Raw genomic sequence first — 15,445 nt, 5'->3', positions numbered from 1 at the left:
CCTGAACCCCAAGATCCTTCTGTACCTCAATACCTTCTATTTTCTCCTCATTTGACTCCCACAATGCAACACCTCACACTTACTCGTCTGCCACTTCTCTGACCATATATATATCAGTCACCGTCTTTATTCTTTCCTTCACTTGCTTCAACCTTCAAGTCAATGCACATTGTTGCAAAAATATACATTAGTTCTCTTCAACATCTCTTTCCTGGACGCATCTGCCAAAGTCACAGGATCTTTTTTTGCGCTTATTTTGTGATTGGGCTCAGTCAACTGAGTCATCTTGATTACACAGTGATCCAAAACAATATCCATCATGACCCGCATAATCTTGAACAATGACTTGACTCACAGTCAACCCGTTAATGAATACAACTATTTACGCAGATTGCTGGTTAGTATAAATAAGAGATTCTTCCAAAAATGGAACAGTCAGGCGACCCAGACTATCTGGTGTCACTTTCAAAACTGACCATTTTAATTGAGGTACTAAAAGACTATAGGGATGGAGATATGAAAGTGAAAAACTGCTGGAGGAACTCGCGGGTCAGGCACTATATGTGACGACAAATTGATGTTTGATATTTAGGGTTAACACCTGCACCGGGAGTTTTGAAAACATGAAAGATCCCTTGAAGTACCTCATTTTCAAGCGGAATTAGCTTTCTCCATGTAAATTTTAATCTAGAAAAAGGAAATGAGCAGAATTTTCATAATTACGATAGTAAAATGAGCAGGTTGTACAAGAAAAGTCCTTTCACTAAGTGAATCCGGACGACGCCTCTTGCTCAAGCGGACCTTTTGTCTGGCGCTCTGTTAATCCAGCCCGAGCAGGGAGGAGGATTTGCGGTGTGGCACTCGAGCCGTGGGGAGTGTGTAACCGTGTTTTGGGCAGTGGTGGAGGCGGCTGATGAGTCAGAGCCGGCAGGGTAAGTACTGAGCCTGCGATAGTGCGGGGAAGGAGCGGTGGGGCTTTAATGCCGGTTTGTTTAGAGTTTATCTCTCCTCCCCCTTTCCACACTCACGGCCGCTTTCAGACCACCCTTCCCCATCTCCGAACACCGACAGCCCGTCTCACTCAACCACTCCTCCTCCTCAGATTTCCCCTCCCTTCATCTGTCCCTCTCGACTATTCACTCCTCAGATCCCCTCATCTGCTTCTAAGAGCATCCTTAATTGATGCGCCCTTCTTGTCTATCCGTGTTCCCGAGTCTGTTCCTTATCCCACAGCCCGTAGCCCCTCCTCGAATCCCAATTCCCCTTACCTCCTTCCCTTCGTCTACTCCTTCCTCAGCTCCTCGTCCCCTTCCGTCATGAGCATCCTCAGCCCGCTCGCACGTCCCTTTGTTTACCACTCATCCCAGAACATTCACAGCCCGTACCACACTCCCCGTCTCCTCTTAAAGCTGCATCCAGATTGCCCCGCCCTCGTCAACCCTCTGAGTTCTGCCAACCTTTCATCTCTTCCCTCCACAGCCCTCCATCTCCTCAACTGGTGTTCCCATCCCCATGAGCATCTACAGTTAGTTCCCCCTCCTTCCCCGAAGTGAAATAGTGTACAGCACGGCAGCAGGCCTTTTATCCAACCATCAACAATCTAATTACAATAATCTTATTATAACCCAGTTTCCCATATGCTCGTGGATTATTCACCCTCCCTCCTATTCCCACTGCATTATTTCATTGCCTGCGATGCCTCAGAAGGTCAGTCAGGTTTAATATTACCGCCATATGTCGTGAAATTTGGTGATTTTGCGGTAGCAATACAATGCCATACTTAATAATAGAGGGGAAAACATTAATTACTGTAAGTATTTATATCTTAAATAATTAAATAAGTAGTGCAAAAATGGAAATAAAACATTTGAGGTAGTGTTATGGGTTCAGTCTCCATTCAGAAATCGGATGGCAGAGGGGAAGATGCTGTTCCTGAATCATTGAGTGTATGCCTTCACCGTTCTGTACCTCCTTTCTTGATGGTAGCAATGAGAACAAGGCATGACCTGGGTGATGGGGCTCCTTAATGATGGACGCTGCCTTTTTGAGGCATTGCTCCTTGAAGATAGTGCCCATGATGGAGCTGACTTAATTTACAGCTCTCTGCAGCTTACTTCTATTCTGTGTAGTAGGCCCCCTCCATACCAGACAGTGATGCAGCCACATAGAATGCGCTCCATGCCACAACTGTACAAATTTTAATCTATCTTGTTTTCCAATTCCTCCTTCCATCTCCTCTCATCTTACAACTTTGCTAACCCAGGAGCCTATTTTCAATCAATCCCACCCATTTCTACCTGCTGTTTACTTTCAGAAAGGGGTAAGGGGAAAGGTTATTGTAATTGGACTGTAGTGAAGTGGCCAATTGTCATACGTGCTTCATATTGCATTCGGTCTGCCTTTCCATGTTATCTTATCACATATGAACCTTAGGAAGGTTTATTACAGCTGGCGACAGTGCTCAGTCAACCCACACCCTTACAAGACTGCTTTCCAAAGGAAGAGTTTGACAACCTCCCTGATTCGTGTTGATTGTGACATCTTAATCATTCTTCTTTCAGAGTTCTTTAACCTTCTGTTGGCTTTAGAAATAAAGTTCAGTTATGATTGACATGCTGTGCTGCATTGTAAAATAAAAATAAATAATGATAAAAATTTGAATTTCAAAAAAAGAGTTCAGTTACGATTATGGCAACATGCGTGTTCAGAGATTCTTCTATCTTCATATATGAATCTGCTAGGTTCTGTTACAGCTGAATATATTCTATTGCACTGTTACCTGAAATATGCAGTTATTAACATATAAGCTGCAATAATCTTTTTTTCTCCCCCACAGGTAACTATTGGTACTAAACCCTGGATCTTTCTAATTGCAGTGGATTGTGGTCTATTGGGACATATCAGGACCAATACATTTTGGCTCAATTAAGCGGCTGCCGCAATTTGTTGAAATTAAAATGGTTGAAAATGTATGAAAGACAACTAATGTTTACTAAGTAACAAATTATGTATTTAAATGAAATATACAAAGTAGAACACTACCACTACTACTATATAATTTATTAGTTATCAACAGAGGAATTCACCCAGTGTATGCTGCCATGCTCTTTTGATTGTAACTGAACAAAATCAGTGCAGATAATGAACTGCCTTCATTCAATGCTTTTGATGATTGCATCCTCCAAATCTTCATTTTCATTGTAACATTCCAGATGATTGTTGATGCCTTCAAATTTTTCGAGGTGCCTTATTTGTTGAAGTAGTGAAATAGTTTCATTTTCACTCCTAGCCATTTCTGGCATCTCCAAGCCTTAATGCTTGAAACCACAATGAGAAAAACAGTTCAGTATTGTGTTGCAGCTTATTTCTTGCCAACTATGAGAGACAAAGTTGGCTGCTTTTTGAACACAAACACATGCAAATCGCACTCTAAGTGGACAGAATGGACTCTAATTAAAAAGTTTGAGTTGTCCCAAATAAGTGGCTGCTCCGATTAACCGTTGACCCAATTAACTGGAATCCACTGTATTTCTTAAGTGTTTGGAAGACAGAAAAGGGAAGTCTTTTATGTACTTCACAGTACATCTGAAGAAAGTGATGCAGCTGGTAGAGCTGCTGCCTCTCAGCTCCAGCATCTTGGGTTCAATCCTGACCTCTGCTGCTGTGTGTGTGGAGCTTGCACATTCTCTCTGTTGCCATGTGGGTTTCTTCTGGGTGCACTGGTTTCTTCCTACATCCTACAGATGTACAGGTTTGTAGGTTAATTGGCCATAGTGTATTGTCTCTAGTTTGTAGGTAAATATCAATGGTAGGTGGGACATTTGATAGTATACAGGAAGAATAAAATGGACTGTAACAGGATTATTGTAAATAGAGACTTGATGGTCAGCAAGGATTAGGTGGGCCAAAGAATTTGTTTTCATGCATCACTTTGTAACTTTAGGTCTCTAAAATGTTTGCAAATGGAGCAGAACAACTGCCAATTAAAAATAACAATGGGGGGGGCGTTTCTACACTCACCTATCAAAGGCCTGGTTTAATGTCACCCACACGGTATCTCTGGCAACATGGTGCTTCCTTGGTACTGTGCAGGATATGCCCTGCTTAGTTATGTGGGCATGTGGCCAAGTCGTTAAGGCATTGGACTAGCGACCTGAAGGTTGTGAGTTCGAGCCCCAGACGAGGCAGTGTGTTGTGTCCTTGAGCAAGGTACTTAACCACACAGTGCTCTGTGATGACACTGGTGCCAAGCTGTATCGGCCCTTGGACGACATCGGTGTCGTGGAGAGGGGAGACTTGCAGCACTGGCAACTGCCTGTCTTCCAAACAACCTTGCCCAGGCCTGTGGCCTGGAGAGTGAAGACTTCCCAGGCACAGATCCATGGTCTCGCAAGGCTAATGGATGCCTTAAAATAAAGTTATGTGTTTCTGTTTAGGGAGCAAAAATTGAATTTGTAATCAACACACACAATCTTGGGTTTGTTAGATGACAGGGCTACCATTTATGCGGTGTCTGACGCAGATAACATTGATACTGTTAAAGGTAGAATGTTTAGATGGAGTGGGGTTGAATGCATAGCGGAGCTTGAAAAGTTTAGAATTGGAGTACTGTGGATTCTAGTTAATTGGGCCATCAGTTAATTGGGGCAGCCGCTTATTTGGAACAATCCTTAAAAACAAATCAAGAAAATAGACAAGATTCACTTCATTTATTTGGGACTGCTGCTTAAATGGGGCAGTAGACAGCTTGTCACGTGTTCTTGTGTGGTTGTTAGACACAACACCTTTCTTGGAATGAACAATTGCATCAGTTGTGTGTGCTTGTGTTATCCGATTGGGCTGACAGGTGCTAATTCAAAAAGCAGGGATTTTTGATCATTTTGTTTCTTAAATTTTGACTTCAAAAACATTTTTGAGACCCTCATCACAGAAAGATTGGACAGTAGCAAAAAAAAATACACTACTGGACCAAAGTAGAAGTCATCTGCCTAACACCACTCATTGTAAGCTGGAGTGCTTAAATCGACAATTGCAAGCTTGATACATTAGCAAGGTAAGCCTCAAGGAGAATGGGCATTAAACAAGGGACTACGGGGAACATATCAAAAACAGAAGTGTGAAGGTAGAGATCTGGATGTTGAAGAGGTCCTCGATGATTTTCCATTGTAACTGAATATTCTGTCCTCACTCAACAGTTTTCCCTGGTTTCTTAAGCTAGGCAGATAGATAAACTCCAGTCCCAGCGTGGTTGTAGTTTGAAGGCTGTTTTATTATTCACCAATGTGTTACAGTACACAAGGAGCTGAATAAAAAGGCACTACTTCTAGGCATTCTCACAAAAGATCGATTCAAATGTTGATTAAAATTCCTCAAATTCCTAACAAATTGCTTCTAATTAGTAGCAACTAAATGAAATGTACAAATGTTATTAAAAAAATGGCTGACCTGATGTCAAAGGTTAATTGCTTAACAACACAATAATAAGTAATCGACAGCAGCTGTAAACTTATGTGTAAGCAATGAGATCTGGTAGTTAGAAATAAAATAGCAAACAAATAATGGAGAACATGATGCTGGAAGAGGTGTTTGTGTCAATGTTAAAAACAAGTCAGAGGACCTAGCTAAGAAGCTGGTTGACGAATATATTAAAGCACAGATAGTTGTTTATCTGGAAGGAAATGTAGGCACCAAAAAAGCACATAGCAGGATAGGTAGTGCCAGTGCTTTAAGTGCAGAAACATGGAAATTTACAAATCTTCCCAACTTGCTTCAAAGATTTTGTACAGATGATATCTACAATGGTGATGAAACAGGCCTTTCTTTTCATGCCTTGACGGACAGTTCCCTTTGCTATACACTGCAACACCATCAGGTTCAAAGAAAGCAATGATTGCATAACTTTTGTATTCAAATATGTCAGGAACTGATGAAATGAAATTGTTGATTATTAGGAAAAGTGTTAAAATCTTGATGATTTAAGCAGCTAAGAATGGGTAGTTTACCAATCAAGTAATATGCCAACATACTCAATGAATTCCTCCATCCGTAACCATTACGAACTGTGGTGTTCTAATTTGTTCTGTATTTCATTTAAATACTTAATTTATTACACGGTTAAACAGTTGTTTTTCTTTTTTATACTTTTTTAAACTATTTCCATGAAAATTCAGATAATTGGATTAGCACTTAAGTGGCCAAAATGTACTGGTCCCAATGTGTTAAGTTTGTGTTATGAGTGTACTTTTATTCATGATGCATTGTACCATGATAGACTGTAATTTACAAACTAATAATTGTTTGAAACAGGTCAAAATATGAGTTATTTAGTTTTGTCAAGATAGAAAGAATTGAGGAATATGATGATAGATACAAAACCATCTCCTTTGGACAAAAGGAGCCAAATCAACAGTCTCTTCTCTGATTGCCTCTGCTGTCTCATGAGGGAGTTTGTATGGAAAGCATAGCTGAGCATTTCAAATGTCATCCAAACTGGAGCAGACTGTGCTCAAAATAGCCTTCCCAATTCCTGATATCATGGCTGGTATGTTGAATAATTTGAGACTGGAGAGAGATGCAAGAGAAAGGGTAGTTTTAATTATCAGGATAAATTTGTATTCTTACTACCCTGTGCACATCAATGGAAGAAGTATCTTTCACTGTTGTTGTTTCCTGTCTGTAATGAGTAATGCATCCTTACTGACACGCACTTAGAGTTCAAGAGCTCCTAATCATGTTTTCAAGGTCTGAGGTGGAACATCATTGATTTTCATGTGTTACGGATGCCTGTGATAAGTTTGCACAGGATATGTTAATTAAACTTTTTTTATTATTATGTCTTTAAGAGCTGGAGGGTTGTTCTGGGATCTCAGAAGTTTATTGTTGGTAGTGTTTATTCCATTTCAACTGTAAACAGCCCCAAGCTGATTTTTTTCACTGAGAGAAAGACATTTATATGCCACTGCAATTGCTTGGGATGACCCAAAATGCATCTTATTGAAGTGTAGTCATTTGGAATGCATGAAGCAGATGTGGTAATGAACAGATGGCTATAACCAGAGGTGCTGGTACAGAGATAAAGGCTAAGCAAGAAACTGGGGGAAAAATAATCTATTTACCTTCAATTGTTCATTGCCTCCTGAGGTGGCACAAAGGATGACATCCAAATCAGCCACTCTTTCTTCTCTTTGTTCAGATGAACATTAGCGAAACCTGGATGTTTAAATGTTAGGATGATGGACAGCAAATCAAAAATAACTGTAAGGAAATGTACTGAAGGGGGATCTTGGTGGAGGAGAGAAGAACAGGAACAATTTTGGATAAAGAATGACCTTGTGGGGACCAAGCTATTATGGAGTTATTGAGTGATGCAGATCAGAGGCAACAGGTGAGCCCATGCCAATGGTCACAATAATCTCCATTTATTCTCCAAGCATTCCCATCAGAATTTGCTACTTGCCCACACAAAAGGGATAGTTTACAGCAACCGACAAACTCAACAAACTGCACGGATCTTGGGATATAGGAGGAAACTGGAGTACTCATATGAAACCCAGCTGGTACTAGGAAGACCGTACAAACTCTATACGGTGACAACACCCGAGCCAGGATTGAATGAGGTTGTCAGAGCAGTGAAGCAGCAGCTCTGGCTGGGCCACCATGCTGGCCATTTGAAGGTATGGTCTGTTGTGGTGATGGAGTGGAAATGGAAACAGTGGCATAGATTGTACAGAGAGGGTGTTGCTGTATATGGGTGGTTATGGACCAGATTAATGCTATGGAGAAGCCTTAAGCACACGGATACCAATCTTAAAAGCTTCAGTATACCATCCATTGTTGGTCAGTGAGGAGAGGTGAATGGTAAGCAGAAAGTAGCATAACGTACACCAAAAACTATACACTGGGAGTTCATGGCCACCGGTGCAGTCATTGAAGTACTGAACTGACAAAACAAATGATGAAGTCTGGTCAATTACACGGGACTGGAGGTAGGCAATTTTTGTGATAATTTGGGGTCAGAATTGTTCTCTTTGGAGACAGTAACCCAGGTGGAAGGTTAGCATGTGAATCTTGTGTTGCCAATTGTCCCGTGTTGAACAGCATTTCCCTTCTGTATAAGGGAGATTGTCTGTACCAAATGAGATTGATATGGGACACTTTATTTCTTTAGCACGCAGAAGTTGAGTATGGGCCTGAAAAGACCCAGTGGCCCGTTGTCAATGCAGTGCATCTCTGAGTCTCCACTGAATGCAAAAACAATTTCATATTTGTCCCATTTGGAGCAATCACCCCACTGGTACTTAAGAAACCTGCAAAGATGAATTCTCACTAGAACTGAGCCCTGCCATGACAACTCTGTAACCGTTGCAACAACCAGCAGTTAACCATCGATTGGCTACATAGGGCAAAGCTTATTTGTCTTCGAAAGATTTACGTTTAACTGCATATACTGCTTATCAGCAGGAGGAAGATGGTGGGGTTCAGAGTTTTCAACCGTCCTATATATTGGAATGGGATCTCCCATAATTAAATGAGGGAGCAGTTGCTCTATTATCTCCCGTAATTATATGGGGAAGTGGTTGCACCTTGTGGAGAGCTGGAGTAGATACTGAGGGATGCCAGGTCATGTGGAAGTCCTGAGAACCTTGTTACATTGCAATACAGTTAGAGACCATTTGGCTTCTCTTTACTGCATCATGATTCAATAACGTTATGGCTGATCTTCTACCTTGAGGCTATTAACCCCATATCGTTGATTGATTCTTTTAAATATTAAAGGAATTAATCTCAGTGACTGAACCTCTCCATCCCTCTTGGTTAATGAATCATTATTTTCGTGTTTCTGTCCTAAATGACTGAATTTTTGAGGAATGTGAACAGCCTAGCCAGGGGAAATATCACACTACATTCCTAGTTTTTCAGTTTGTTAGGGCACTTGTCCCAGCCTTTCCTAATGGAACAGAACTGGTGTCAAAGTGTATTGAAACAGGTCACTCAATTTACACAAACCATATTGGTGTCAGCCTGCTATAAAACCATTTTCCCCACTCCAGTCTCTGACCCAGCCATCTACTTCATGCCAAATGCTATGGAAATGATGTGGACCCTGGTGGGGAGGGTTAGCCTAAGGTTGCTACTACAGGCAGCAGCTTGGCTGACATGCAACACTATAAGAAGCACTTCCATTCTTTAACTCATTGCAGCCATATCATTCGGACCAGTTGGATTCCCAATCTGCACAATGCCAAAAAAATTGAAATCTGTCTCCTGCCTATACTTGGGGAAATCTGCAGATGCTGGAATTTCAAGCAACACACATAAACATGAACATTGACTTCTCTAACTTCCGTTAATGTCCCACCTCCCCTTCGTTCCTCATCCGTTATTTATTTATTTATTATTTTTTCTCTCTCCTTTTTCTCCCTCTGTCCCTCGCACTATACCCCTTGCCCATCCTCTGGGTCCCCCCCCCTTTCTTTCTCCCTAGGCTTCCTGTCCCATGATCTTCTCATATCCCTTTTGCCAATCAACTTTCCAGCACTTAGCTCCATCCGTCCCCCTCTTGTCTTCTCCTATCATTTCGAATCTCCCCCTCCCCCTCCCACTTACAAATCTCTTACTAGCTCTTCTTTCAGTTAGTCCTGACGAAGGGCCTCAGCCAGAAATGTCGACTGTACCTCTTCCTATAGATGCTGCCTGGCCTGCTGCGTTCACCAGCAATTTTTATGTGTGTTCCTGTCAATACTGTTGGATTTCAGTTCAGAATCACTTTATTGCCAGTATTTGAAACATACTAGAATTGATATGCATCCGCCACTTCAGGTGGCAGCTCATTTGATCATTTGACGTTCTTACCACGCGCTGAGTGAAGAAATTCCAAAACATTTCACTATTCATCCTTAACCTATGACCTGTAATTCTAGAGTATCACCCAACCTCAGTGGAAAAAGCCTGCTTACTTTTACCCCATCTATACCCCTCATAATTTTGTATACATCTATTAAATCTCTCCTCATTCTCCTATGCTCCAGGGAACAAAGTCCTAACCTATTCAACCTTTCCTACAACTTAGTTCTTCAAGTCCTGGCAATATCCTTGTAAGTTTTCTCTGCACTCTTCCAATCTTATTGATAGCTTTGAAGATATCAAAGACATGAGACACTCAAAGTCCTAAAATATATAACCAGATACAATTACAGCGCGGAAACAGGCCATCTCGGCCCTTCTAGTCCGTGACGAACTCTTACTGTCACCTAGTCCCACCGACCTGCACTCAGCCCATAACCCTCCATTCCTTTCCTGTCCATATAGCTACCCAATTTAACTTTAAATGACAACATTGAACCTGCCTCAACCACTTCTGCTGAAAGCTCGTTCCACATAGCTACCACTCTCTGAGTAAAGAAGTTCCCCCTCATGTTACCCCTGAACTTTTGTCCTTTAACTCTCATCTCATGCCCTGTTGTTTGAATCTTCCCCACTCTCAATGGAAAAAGCCTATCCTCTTCAACTCTATCAATCCCCTTCATAATTTTAAACACCTCTATCGAGTCCCCCCTCAACCTTCTACATTCCAAAGAATAAAGACCTAACTTGTTCAACCTTTCTCTGTAACTTAGGAGGTGAAACCCAGGCAACATTTTAGTAAACCTCCTCTGTACTCTCTCAATTTTATTGACATCTTTCCTATAATTCGGTGACCAGAACTGTACACAATACTCCAAATTTGGCCTTACCAATGCCCTGTACAATTTCAACATTACATCCCAACTCCTATACTCAATGCTCTGATTAATAAAGGCCAGCATACCAAAAGCTTTCTTCACCACCCTATCCACATGAGATTCCACCTTCAGAGAACTATGCTAGATTGTTCCTAGATCCCTCTGTTCTACAGCATTCTTCAATTCCCTACCATTTACCATGTATGTCCTATTTTGATTAGTCCTACCGAAATATAGCACCTCACATTTCCATCAATTTACCCACCACTGACGTCAAACTCACAGGCCGATAATTGCCAGGTTTACTCTTAGAACCCTTTTTAAACAATGGAACCACATGAGCAATACGCCAATCCTCCGGCACCATACCCGTTTCTAATGACATTTGAAATATTTTTGTCAGAGCCCCTGCTATTTCTACACTAACTTCCCTCAAGGTCCTAGGGAATATCCTGTCAGGACCCGGAGACTTATCCACTTTTACATTCCTTAAAAGCGCCAGTACTTCCTCTTCTTTAATTGTTATACTTTCCATAACTACCCTTCTTGTTTCCTTTGCCTTACACAATTCAATATCCTTCTCCTTAGTGAATACCGAAGAAAAGAAATTGTTCAAAATCCCCCTCATCTCTTTTGGCTCCGCACGTAGCCGTCCACTCTGATTCTCCAAGGGACAAATTTTATCCCTCACTATCCTTTTGCCACTAACATAACTGTAGAAACCCTTTGGATTTATTTTCACCTTACTTGCCAAAGCAGCCTCGTATCTTCTTTTAGCTTTTCTAATTTCTTTCTTAAGATTCTTTTTACATTCTTTATGTTCCTCGAGTACCTCATTAACTCCAAGCTGCCTATATTTATTGAAGATCCCTCTCTTTTACCAAACCAAGTTTCCAATATCCCTTGAAAACCATGGCTCTCTCAAACTTTTAACCTTTCCTTTCAACCTAACAGGAACATAAGGATTCTGAACCCTCAAAATTTCACCTTTAAATAACCTCCATTTCTCTATTACATCCTTCCCATAAAACAAATTGTCCCAATCCACTCCTTCTAAATCCTTTCACATCTCCTCAAAGTTAGCCTTTCTCCAATCAAAAATCTCAATCCTAGGTCCAGTTCTATTCTTCTCCATAATTACACTGAAACTAATGGTATTGTGATCACTTGACCCGAAGTGCTCCCCAACACATACCTCCATCACCTGCCCTGTCTCATTCCCTAACAGGAGATCTAACACTGCCCCTTCTCTAGTTGGTACCTCTATGTATTGCTCCAAAAAACTATCTTGCACACATTTGACAAACTCTAAACCATCCAGCCCTTTTATAGAATGGGCTTCCCAGTCTATGTGTGGAAAATTAAAATCTCCCACAATCACAACCTTGTGCTTACTACAAATATCTGCTATCTCCTTACAAATTTGCTCCTCCAGTTCTCTGTCCCCATTAGGCAGTCTATAATACACCCCTATAGGCGTCACAACACCTTTCGTATTCCTCAGTTCCACCCAAATAACCTCCCTAGACGAGTCCACTAATCTATCCTGCCAAACCGCTGTTGTATATTCTCTGACAAGCAATGCAACACCTCCCCCTCTTGCCTCTCCTATTCTATCACACCTGAAGCAACGATATCCTGGAGTATTTAGTTGCCAATCACACCCCTCCTGCAACCATGTTTCACTAATAGCTACAACATCATATTTCCAGGTATCAATCCATGCTCTAAGCTCATCCACCTTTCTTACAATGCTCCTAGCATTAAAATAGATGCATTTAAGAAACTCTCCACCTCCCATTCTCTGTTTATCCTTAATGGAGCAAATTTTGTTATCTTTTTCTTCCTTTTCCCCTACATCAACCTCCCCTCTCCTAGTCTCCTTAATTTGATTCCCTCCCCCAAACCATTCTAGTTTAAAGTCACCTCAGTAGCCCTCGCAAATCTCCCCACCAGGATATTCGTCCCCCTACGATTCAAGTGCAACCCGTCCCCTTTGTACAGGTCACCCCTGCACCAATAGTGGTCCCAATGATCCAAAAACATGAATCCCTGCCCCCTGCTCCAATCCCTCAGCCACGCATTTATCCTACATCTCATTGCATTCCTACTCTCACTGTCGCATAGCACAGGAAGTAATCCCGAGATTACTACCTTTGCGGTCCTTTTTCTCAACTCCCTTCCTAACTCCCTATATTCTTCTTTCAGGACCTCTCCCCTTTTCCATCCTATGTCATTGGTACCTATGTGTACCACGACCTCTGGCTCCTCTCCCTCCCACTTCAGGATCTCATGGACGCGATCAAAAACATCCCGGACCCTGGCACCAGGGAGGCAAACTACTATCCGGGTCTCTGGACTTCGTCCACATAATCGTCTATCTGACCCCCTAACAATTGAGTCCCCTATTACTACTGCCCTCCTCTTCTGTTCCCTACCCTTGTTAGCTACAGGACCGGACTCTGTGCCAGAGGCACGGCCAGTGTTGCTTCCCCCAGGTATGCTGTCCCCCCCAACAGTACTCAAACAGGAGTACTTATTGTCAAGGGGCACAGCCACAGCCACAGGGGTACTCTCTATTACCTGATTTTTTTCTATTCCCCCTCCTAACCTTGACCCACTTGTCTGCCCCCCCGTGGCCCTAGTGTGACTACCTGCCTGTAACTCCTCTCTATCAACTCCTCACTCTCCCTGACAAGACGAAGGTCATTGAGCTGCGGCTTTGTACAGCCTTGTTGATTGGGACTGTCATTTTTAACGGTCACTCTCCTGTTTCTGATGCTCTTCTCCCAACTCACTAGCTGGAACAATAAACAATCTACTGGAGGAACTAAGTACGTCAAGGAGCATCTGGTTGGAGGGACGGTATAGTCAATGTTTCAGGCCAAGACCCTGCATCGGAACTGGGGCTTTACAAAGTCCTGATGAAGGGTCTCAGCCTGAAACGTCGACTGTTTATTCCTCTCCACAGATGCTGGCTGATCTGCTGATTTCCTCCAGCATTTTGTGCATATCACTCTAGATTCCAGTTCTGCAGAATCTTTTGTGTTTATTATTTACAATGCAATTGCTTGCTATGCCTTTTCTTTATAATAAAGCTTTGTGCTTCCTCCTTAACAGAACTTGTAAGTGGTGTAAATCTATTGCCAACAAACATGATAAATTTAGTAGTCTGTAAGAGGTTTGAATATTATTTTATTTCTAAACCTACACCAGCTTCCCTTCTTCCTCTCTCTGCTTCTGTCATATATGCACAGTCGCAGTACCTGATTGGCTTTTGATTACGTAATGCCTGTTAAATATTGATGCCTCAGGATTTACAAGGGCAAGCCTTTTCTCTGCAACGTGCTTCTGTAATGTTGATAGAGCTTGATCACTGCTGCGTTCTGAAATCAATGAGGTCATCTCTCTCAGGTCCAAAGGATGGTTATTTTTATTTCTTTCCACTCAGCCATACAGGACTTGCTACTGGATCTGTGCAGCAGAGCCGAACACAACTGGGCTGGGATGTTGGAAGAGAATTCCTAGAACTTGGGGTGCAGCTGCCTGTCTCAACAGAAAGGTACCTGTGAGCAATGAACGTAGAACTCAGGGAATATGTGGTGACAATGCTGAGTTTGCAAGACCAAGGGAAATAATGAATTGCTGAGCATGAGATGTATGTCGTCTGAGATTAGTAATCCCACAAGCAGGGGTGGGGGTGCAGAAAGCAAACAACATTAGAACAAGCTGAATTGCAGAGGGTGTTCATCGACAGGAGGTGAGATTGTCTTAATTGTGTGCCTGGCAGTCAGAATATTATCTATAAACTTTCAGCTGTGTTTATTAACTAATTCAGGAGATTAAGAGTTTGTCACATCCCAAAGGCGTGAATGATGTAATCCAGTCTGACTCATCCTGTGCAGTACTGAGGGAATGCTGCACCATTAAAGGTGGCATCTTTTGGATGAGACATTAAGTTTGAGCATCCTTTTTCACAAGGACACATTATTTTGAATGTGTAGGATTAACTACTGTGGTATCTTGATTTCATTGAAACCTATCAAATATTGAAATACCTAGATAGAGGATGTTTCCGATAGTCCAGGACCAGAGGACACAGCCTCAAACTAAAAAGGCATCCCTTTAGAACAGATGAGGAGGAACTTCTTTAGCAAGAGCATGGTGAATCTGTGGGATTTAATGTCACAGACAGCTGTGGAGGCCAAGTCCAAGTCATTGGGTATATTTAAGGCAGAGTTTGGTATCTTCTTGATTAGTAAGGGCCTCAAAGTTACAGGGAGAAGGCAGAAGAATGGGGTTGAGAGGGATAATAAATCAACCATGATGGTACGGCAGAGCAGACTTAATGAGCTAAATGGCCTAATTCTGCTCCTATATCTTATGGCCTTAAGCTCTGAGCTAATAACAAACAACCGATTATCTAGTCATTACTTATTTGCTTTTCCTTTCCAGAGTCTGCAATGCATAGGTTGTTGTATTTCCAATGTGACATTGTGATAGGATGTCCTGTAGGAATGCAAGGCAGGAAGCTTGTTCAGGGTCATTTGTATCAATCTGTGTTTGCCATAATGTATCATCCTCCAGTGGAGGGAGATGAAGGGGGGAGGAGGTACAGAGTGTAGGCGAAGTCCAGTTAAAATGATGTTTTTAATTTCAGAAGTTTTTTATAAAAATATATACAAGAAGCAAAATGGTACCTGGTTTTCTTTACATTCATAGTG

At 41.9% G+C, this 15,445-nt stretch overlaps 1 protein-coding gene across 5 annotated transcripts in view; it reads left to right on the top strand.

The window, feature by feature from the left end:
- The first annotated feature begins 456 nt into the window (after positions 1-456).
- The window catches only part of plekhm3 (pleckstrin homology domain containing, family M, member 3), a 157,327-nt gene continuing 142,338 nt past the window's right edge, over positions 457-15,445 (top strand). For 4 of the 5 annotated variants that reach the window (XM_063051633.1, XM_063051630.1, XM_063051631.1 and 1 more), the window contains exons 1-2: positions 457-932; positions 14,173-14,283. The gene's annotated coding sequence lies outside the window, so the exon portion shown is untranslated. Of the gene's footprint in view, positions 933-7,192; positions 7,385-14,172; positions 14,284-15,445 lie in introns of all 5 variants that reach the window. The other variant, XM_063051632.1, reaches the window with a different exon arrangement.

The sequence above is a fragment of the Mobula hypostoma genome, chromosome 6 (assembly GCF_963921235.1).
Source record: "Mobula hypostoma chromosome 6, sMobHyp1.1, whole genome shotgun sequence".
NCBI lineage: Eukaryota > Metazoa > Chordata > Chondrichthyes > Myliobatiformes > Myliobatidae > Mobula > Mobula hypostoma.
The sequence above is the reverse complement of the archived record's forward strand: the minus strand, read 5'-3'. Positions and strand labels throughout refer to the sequence as shown.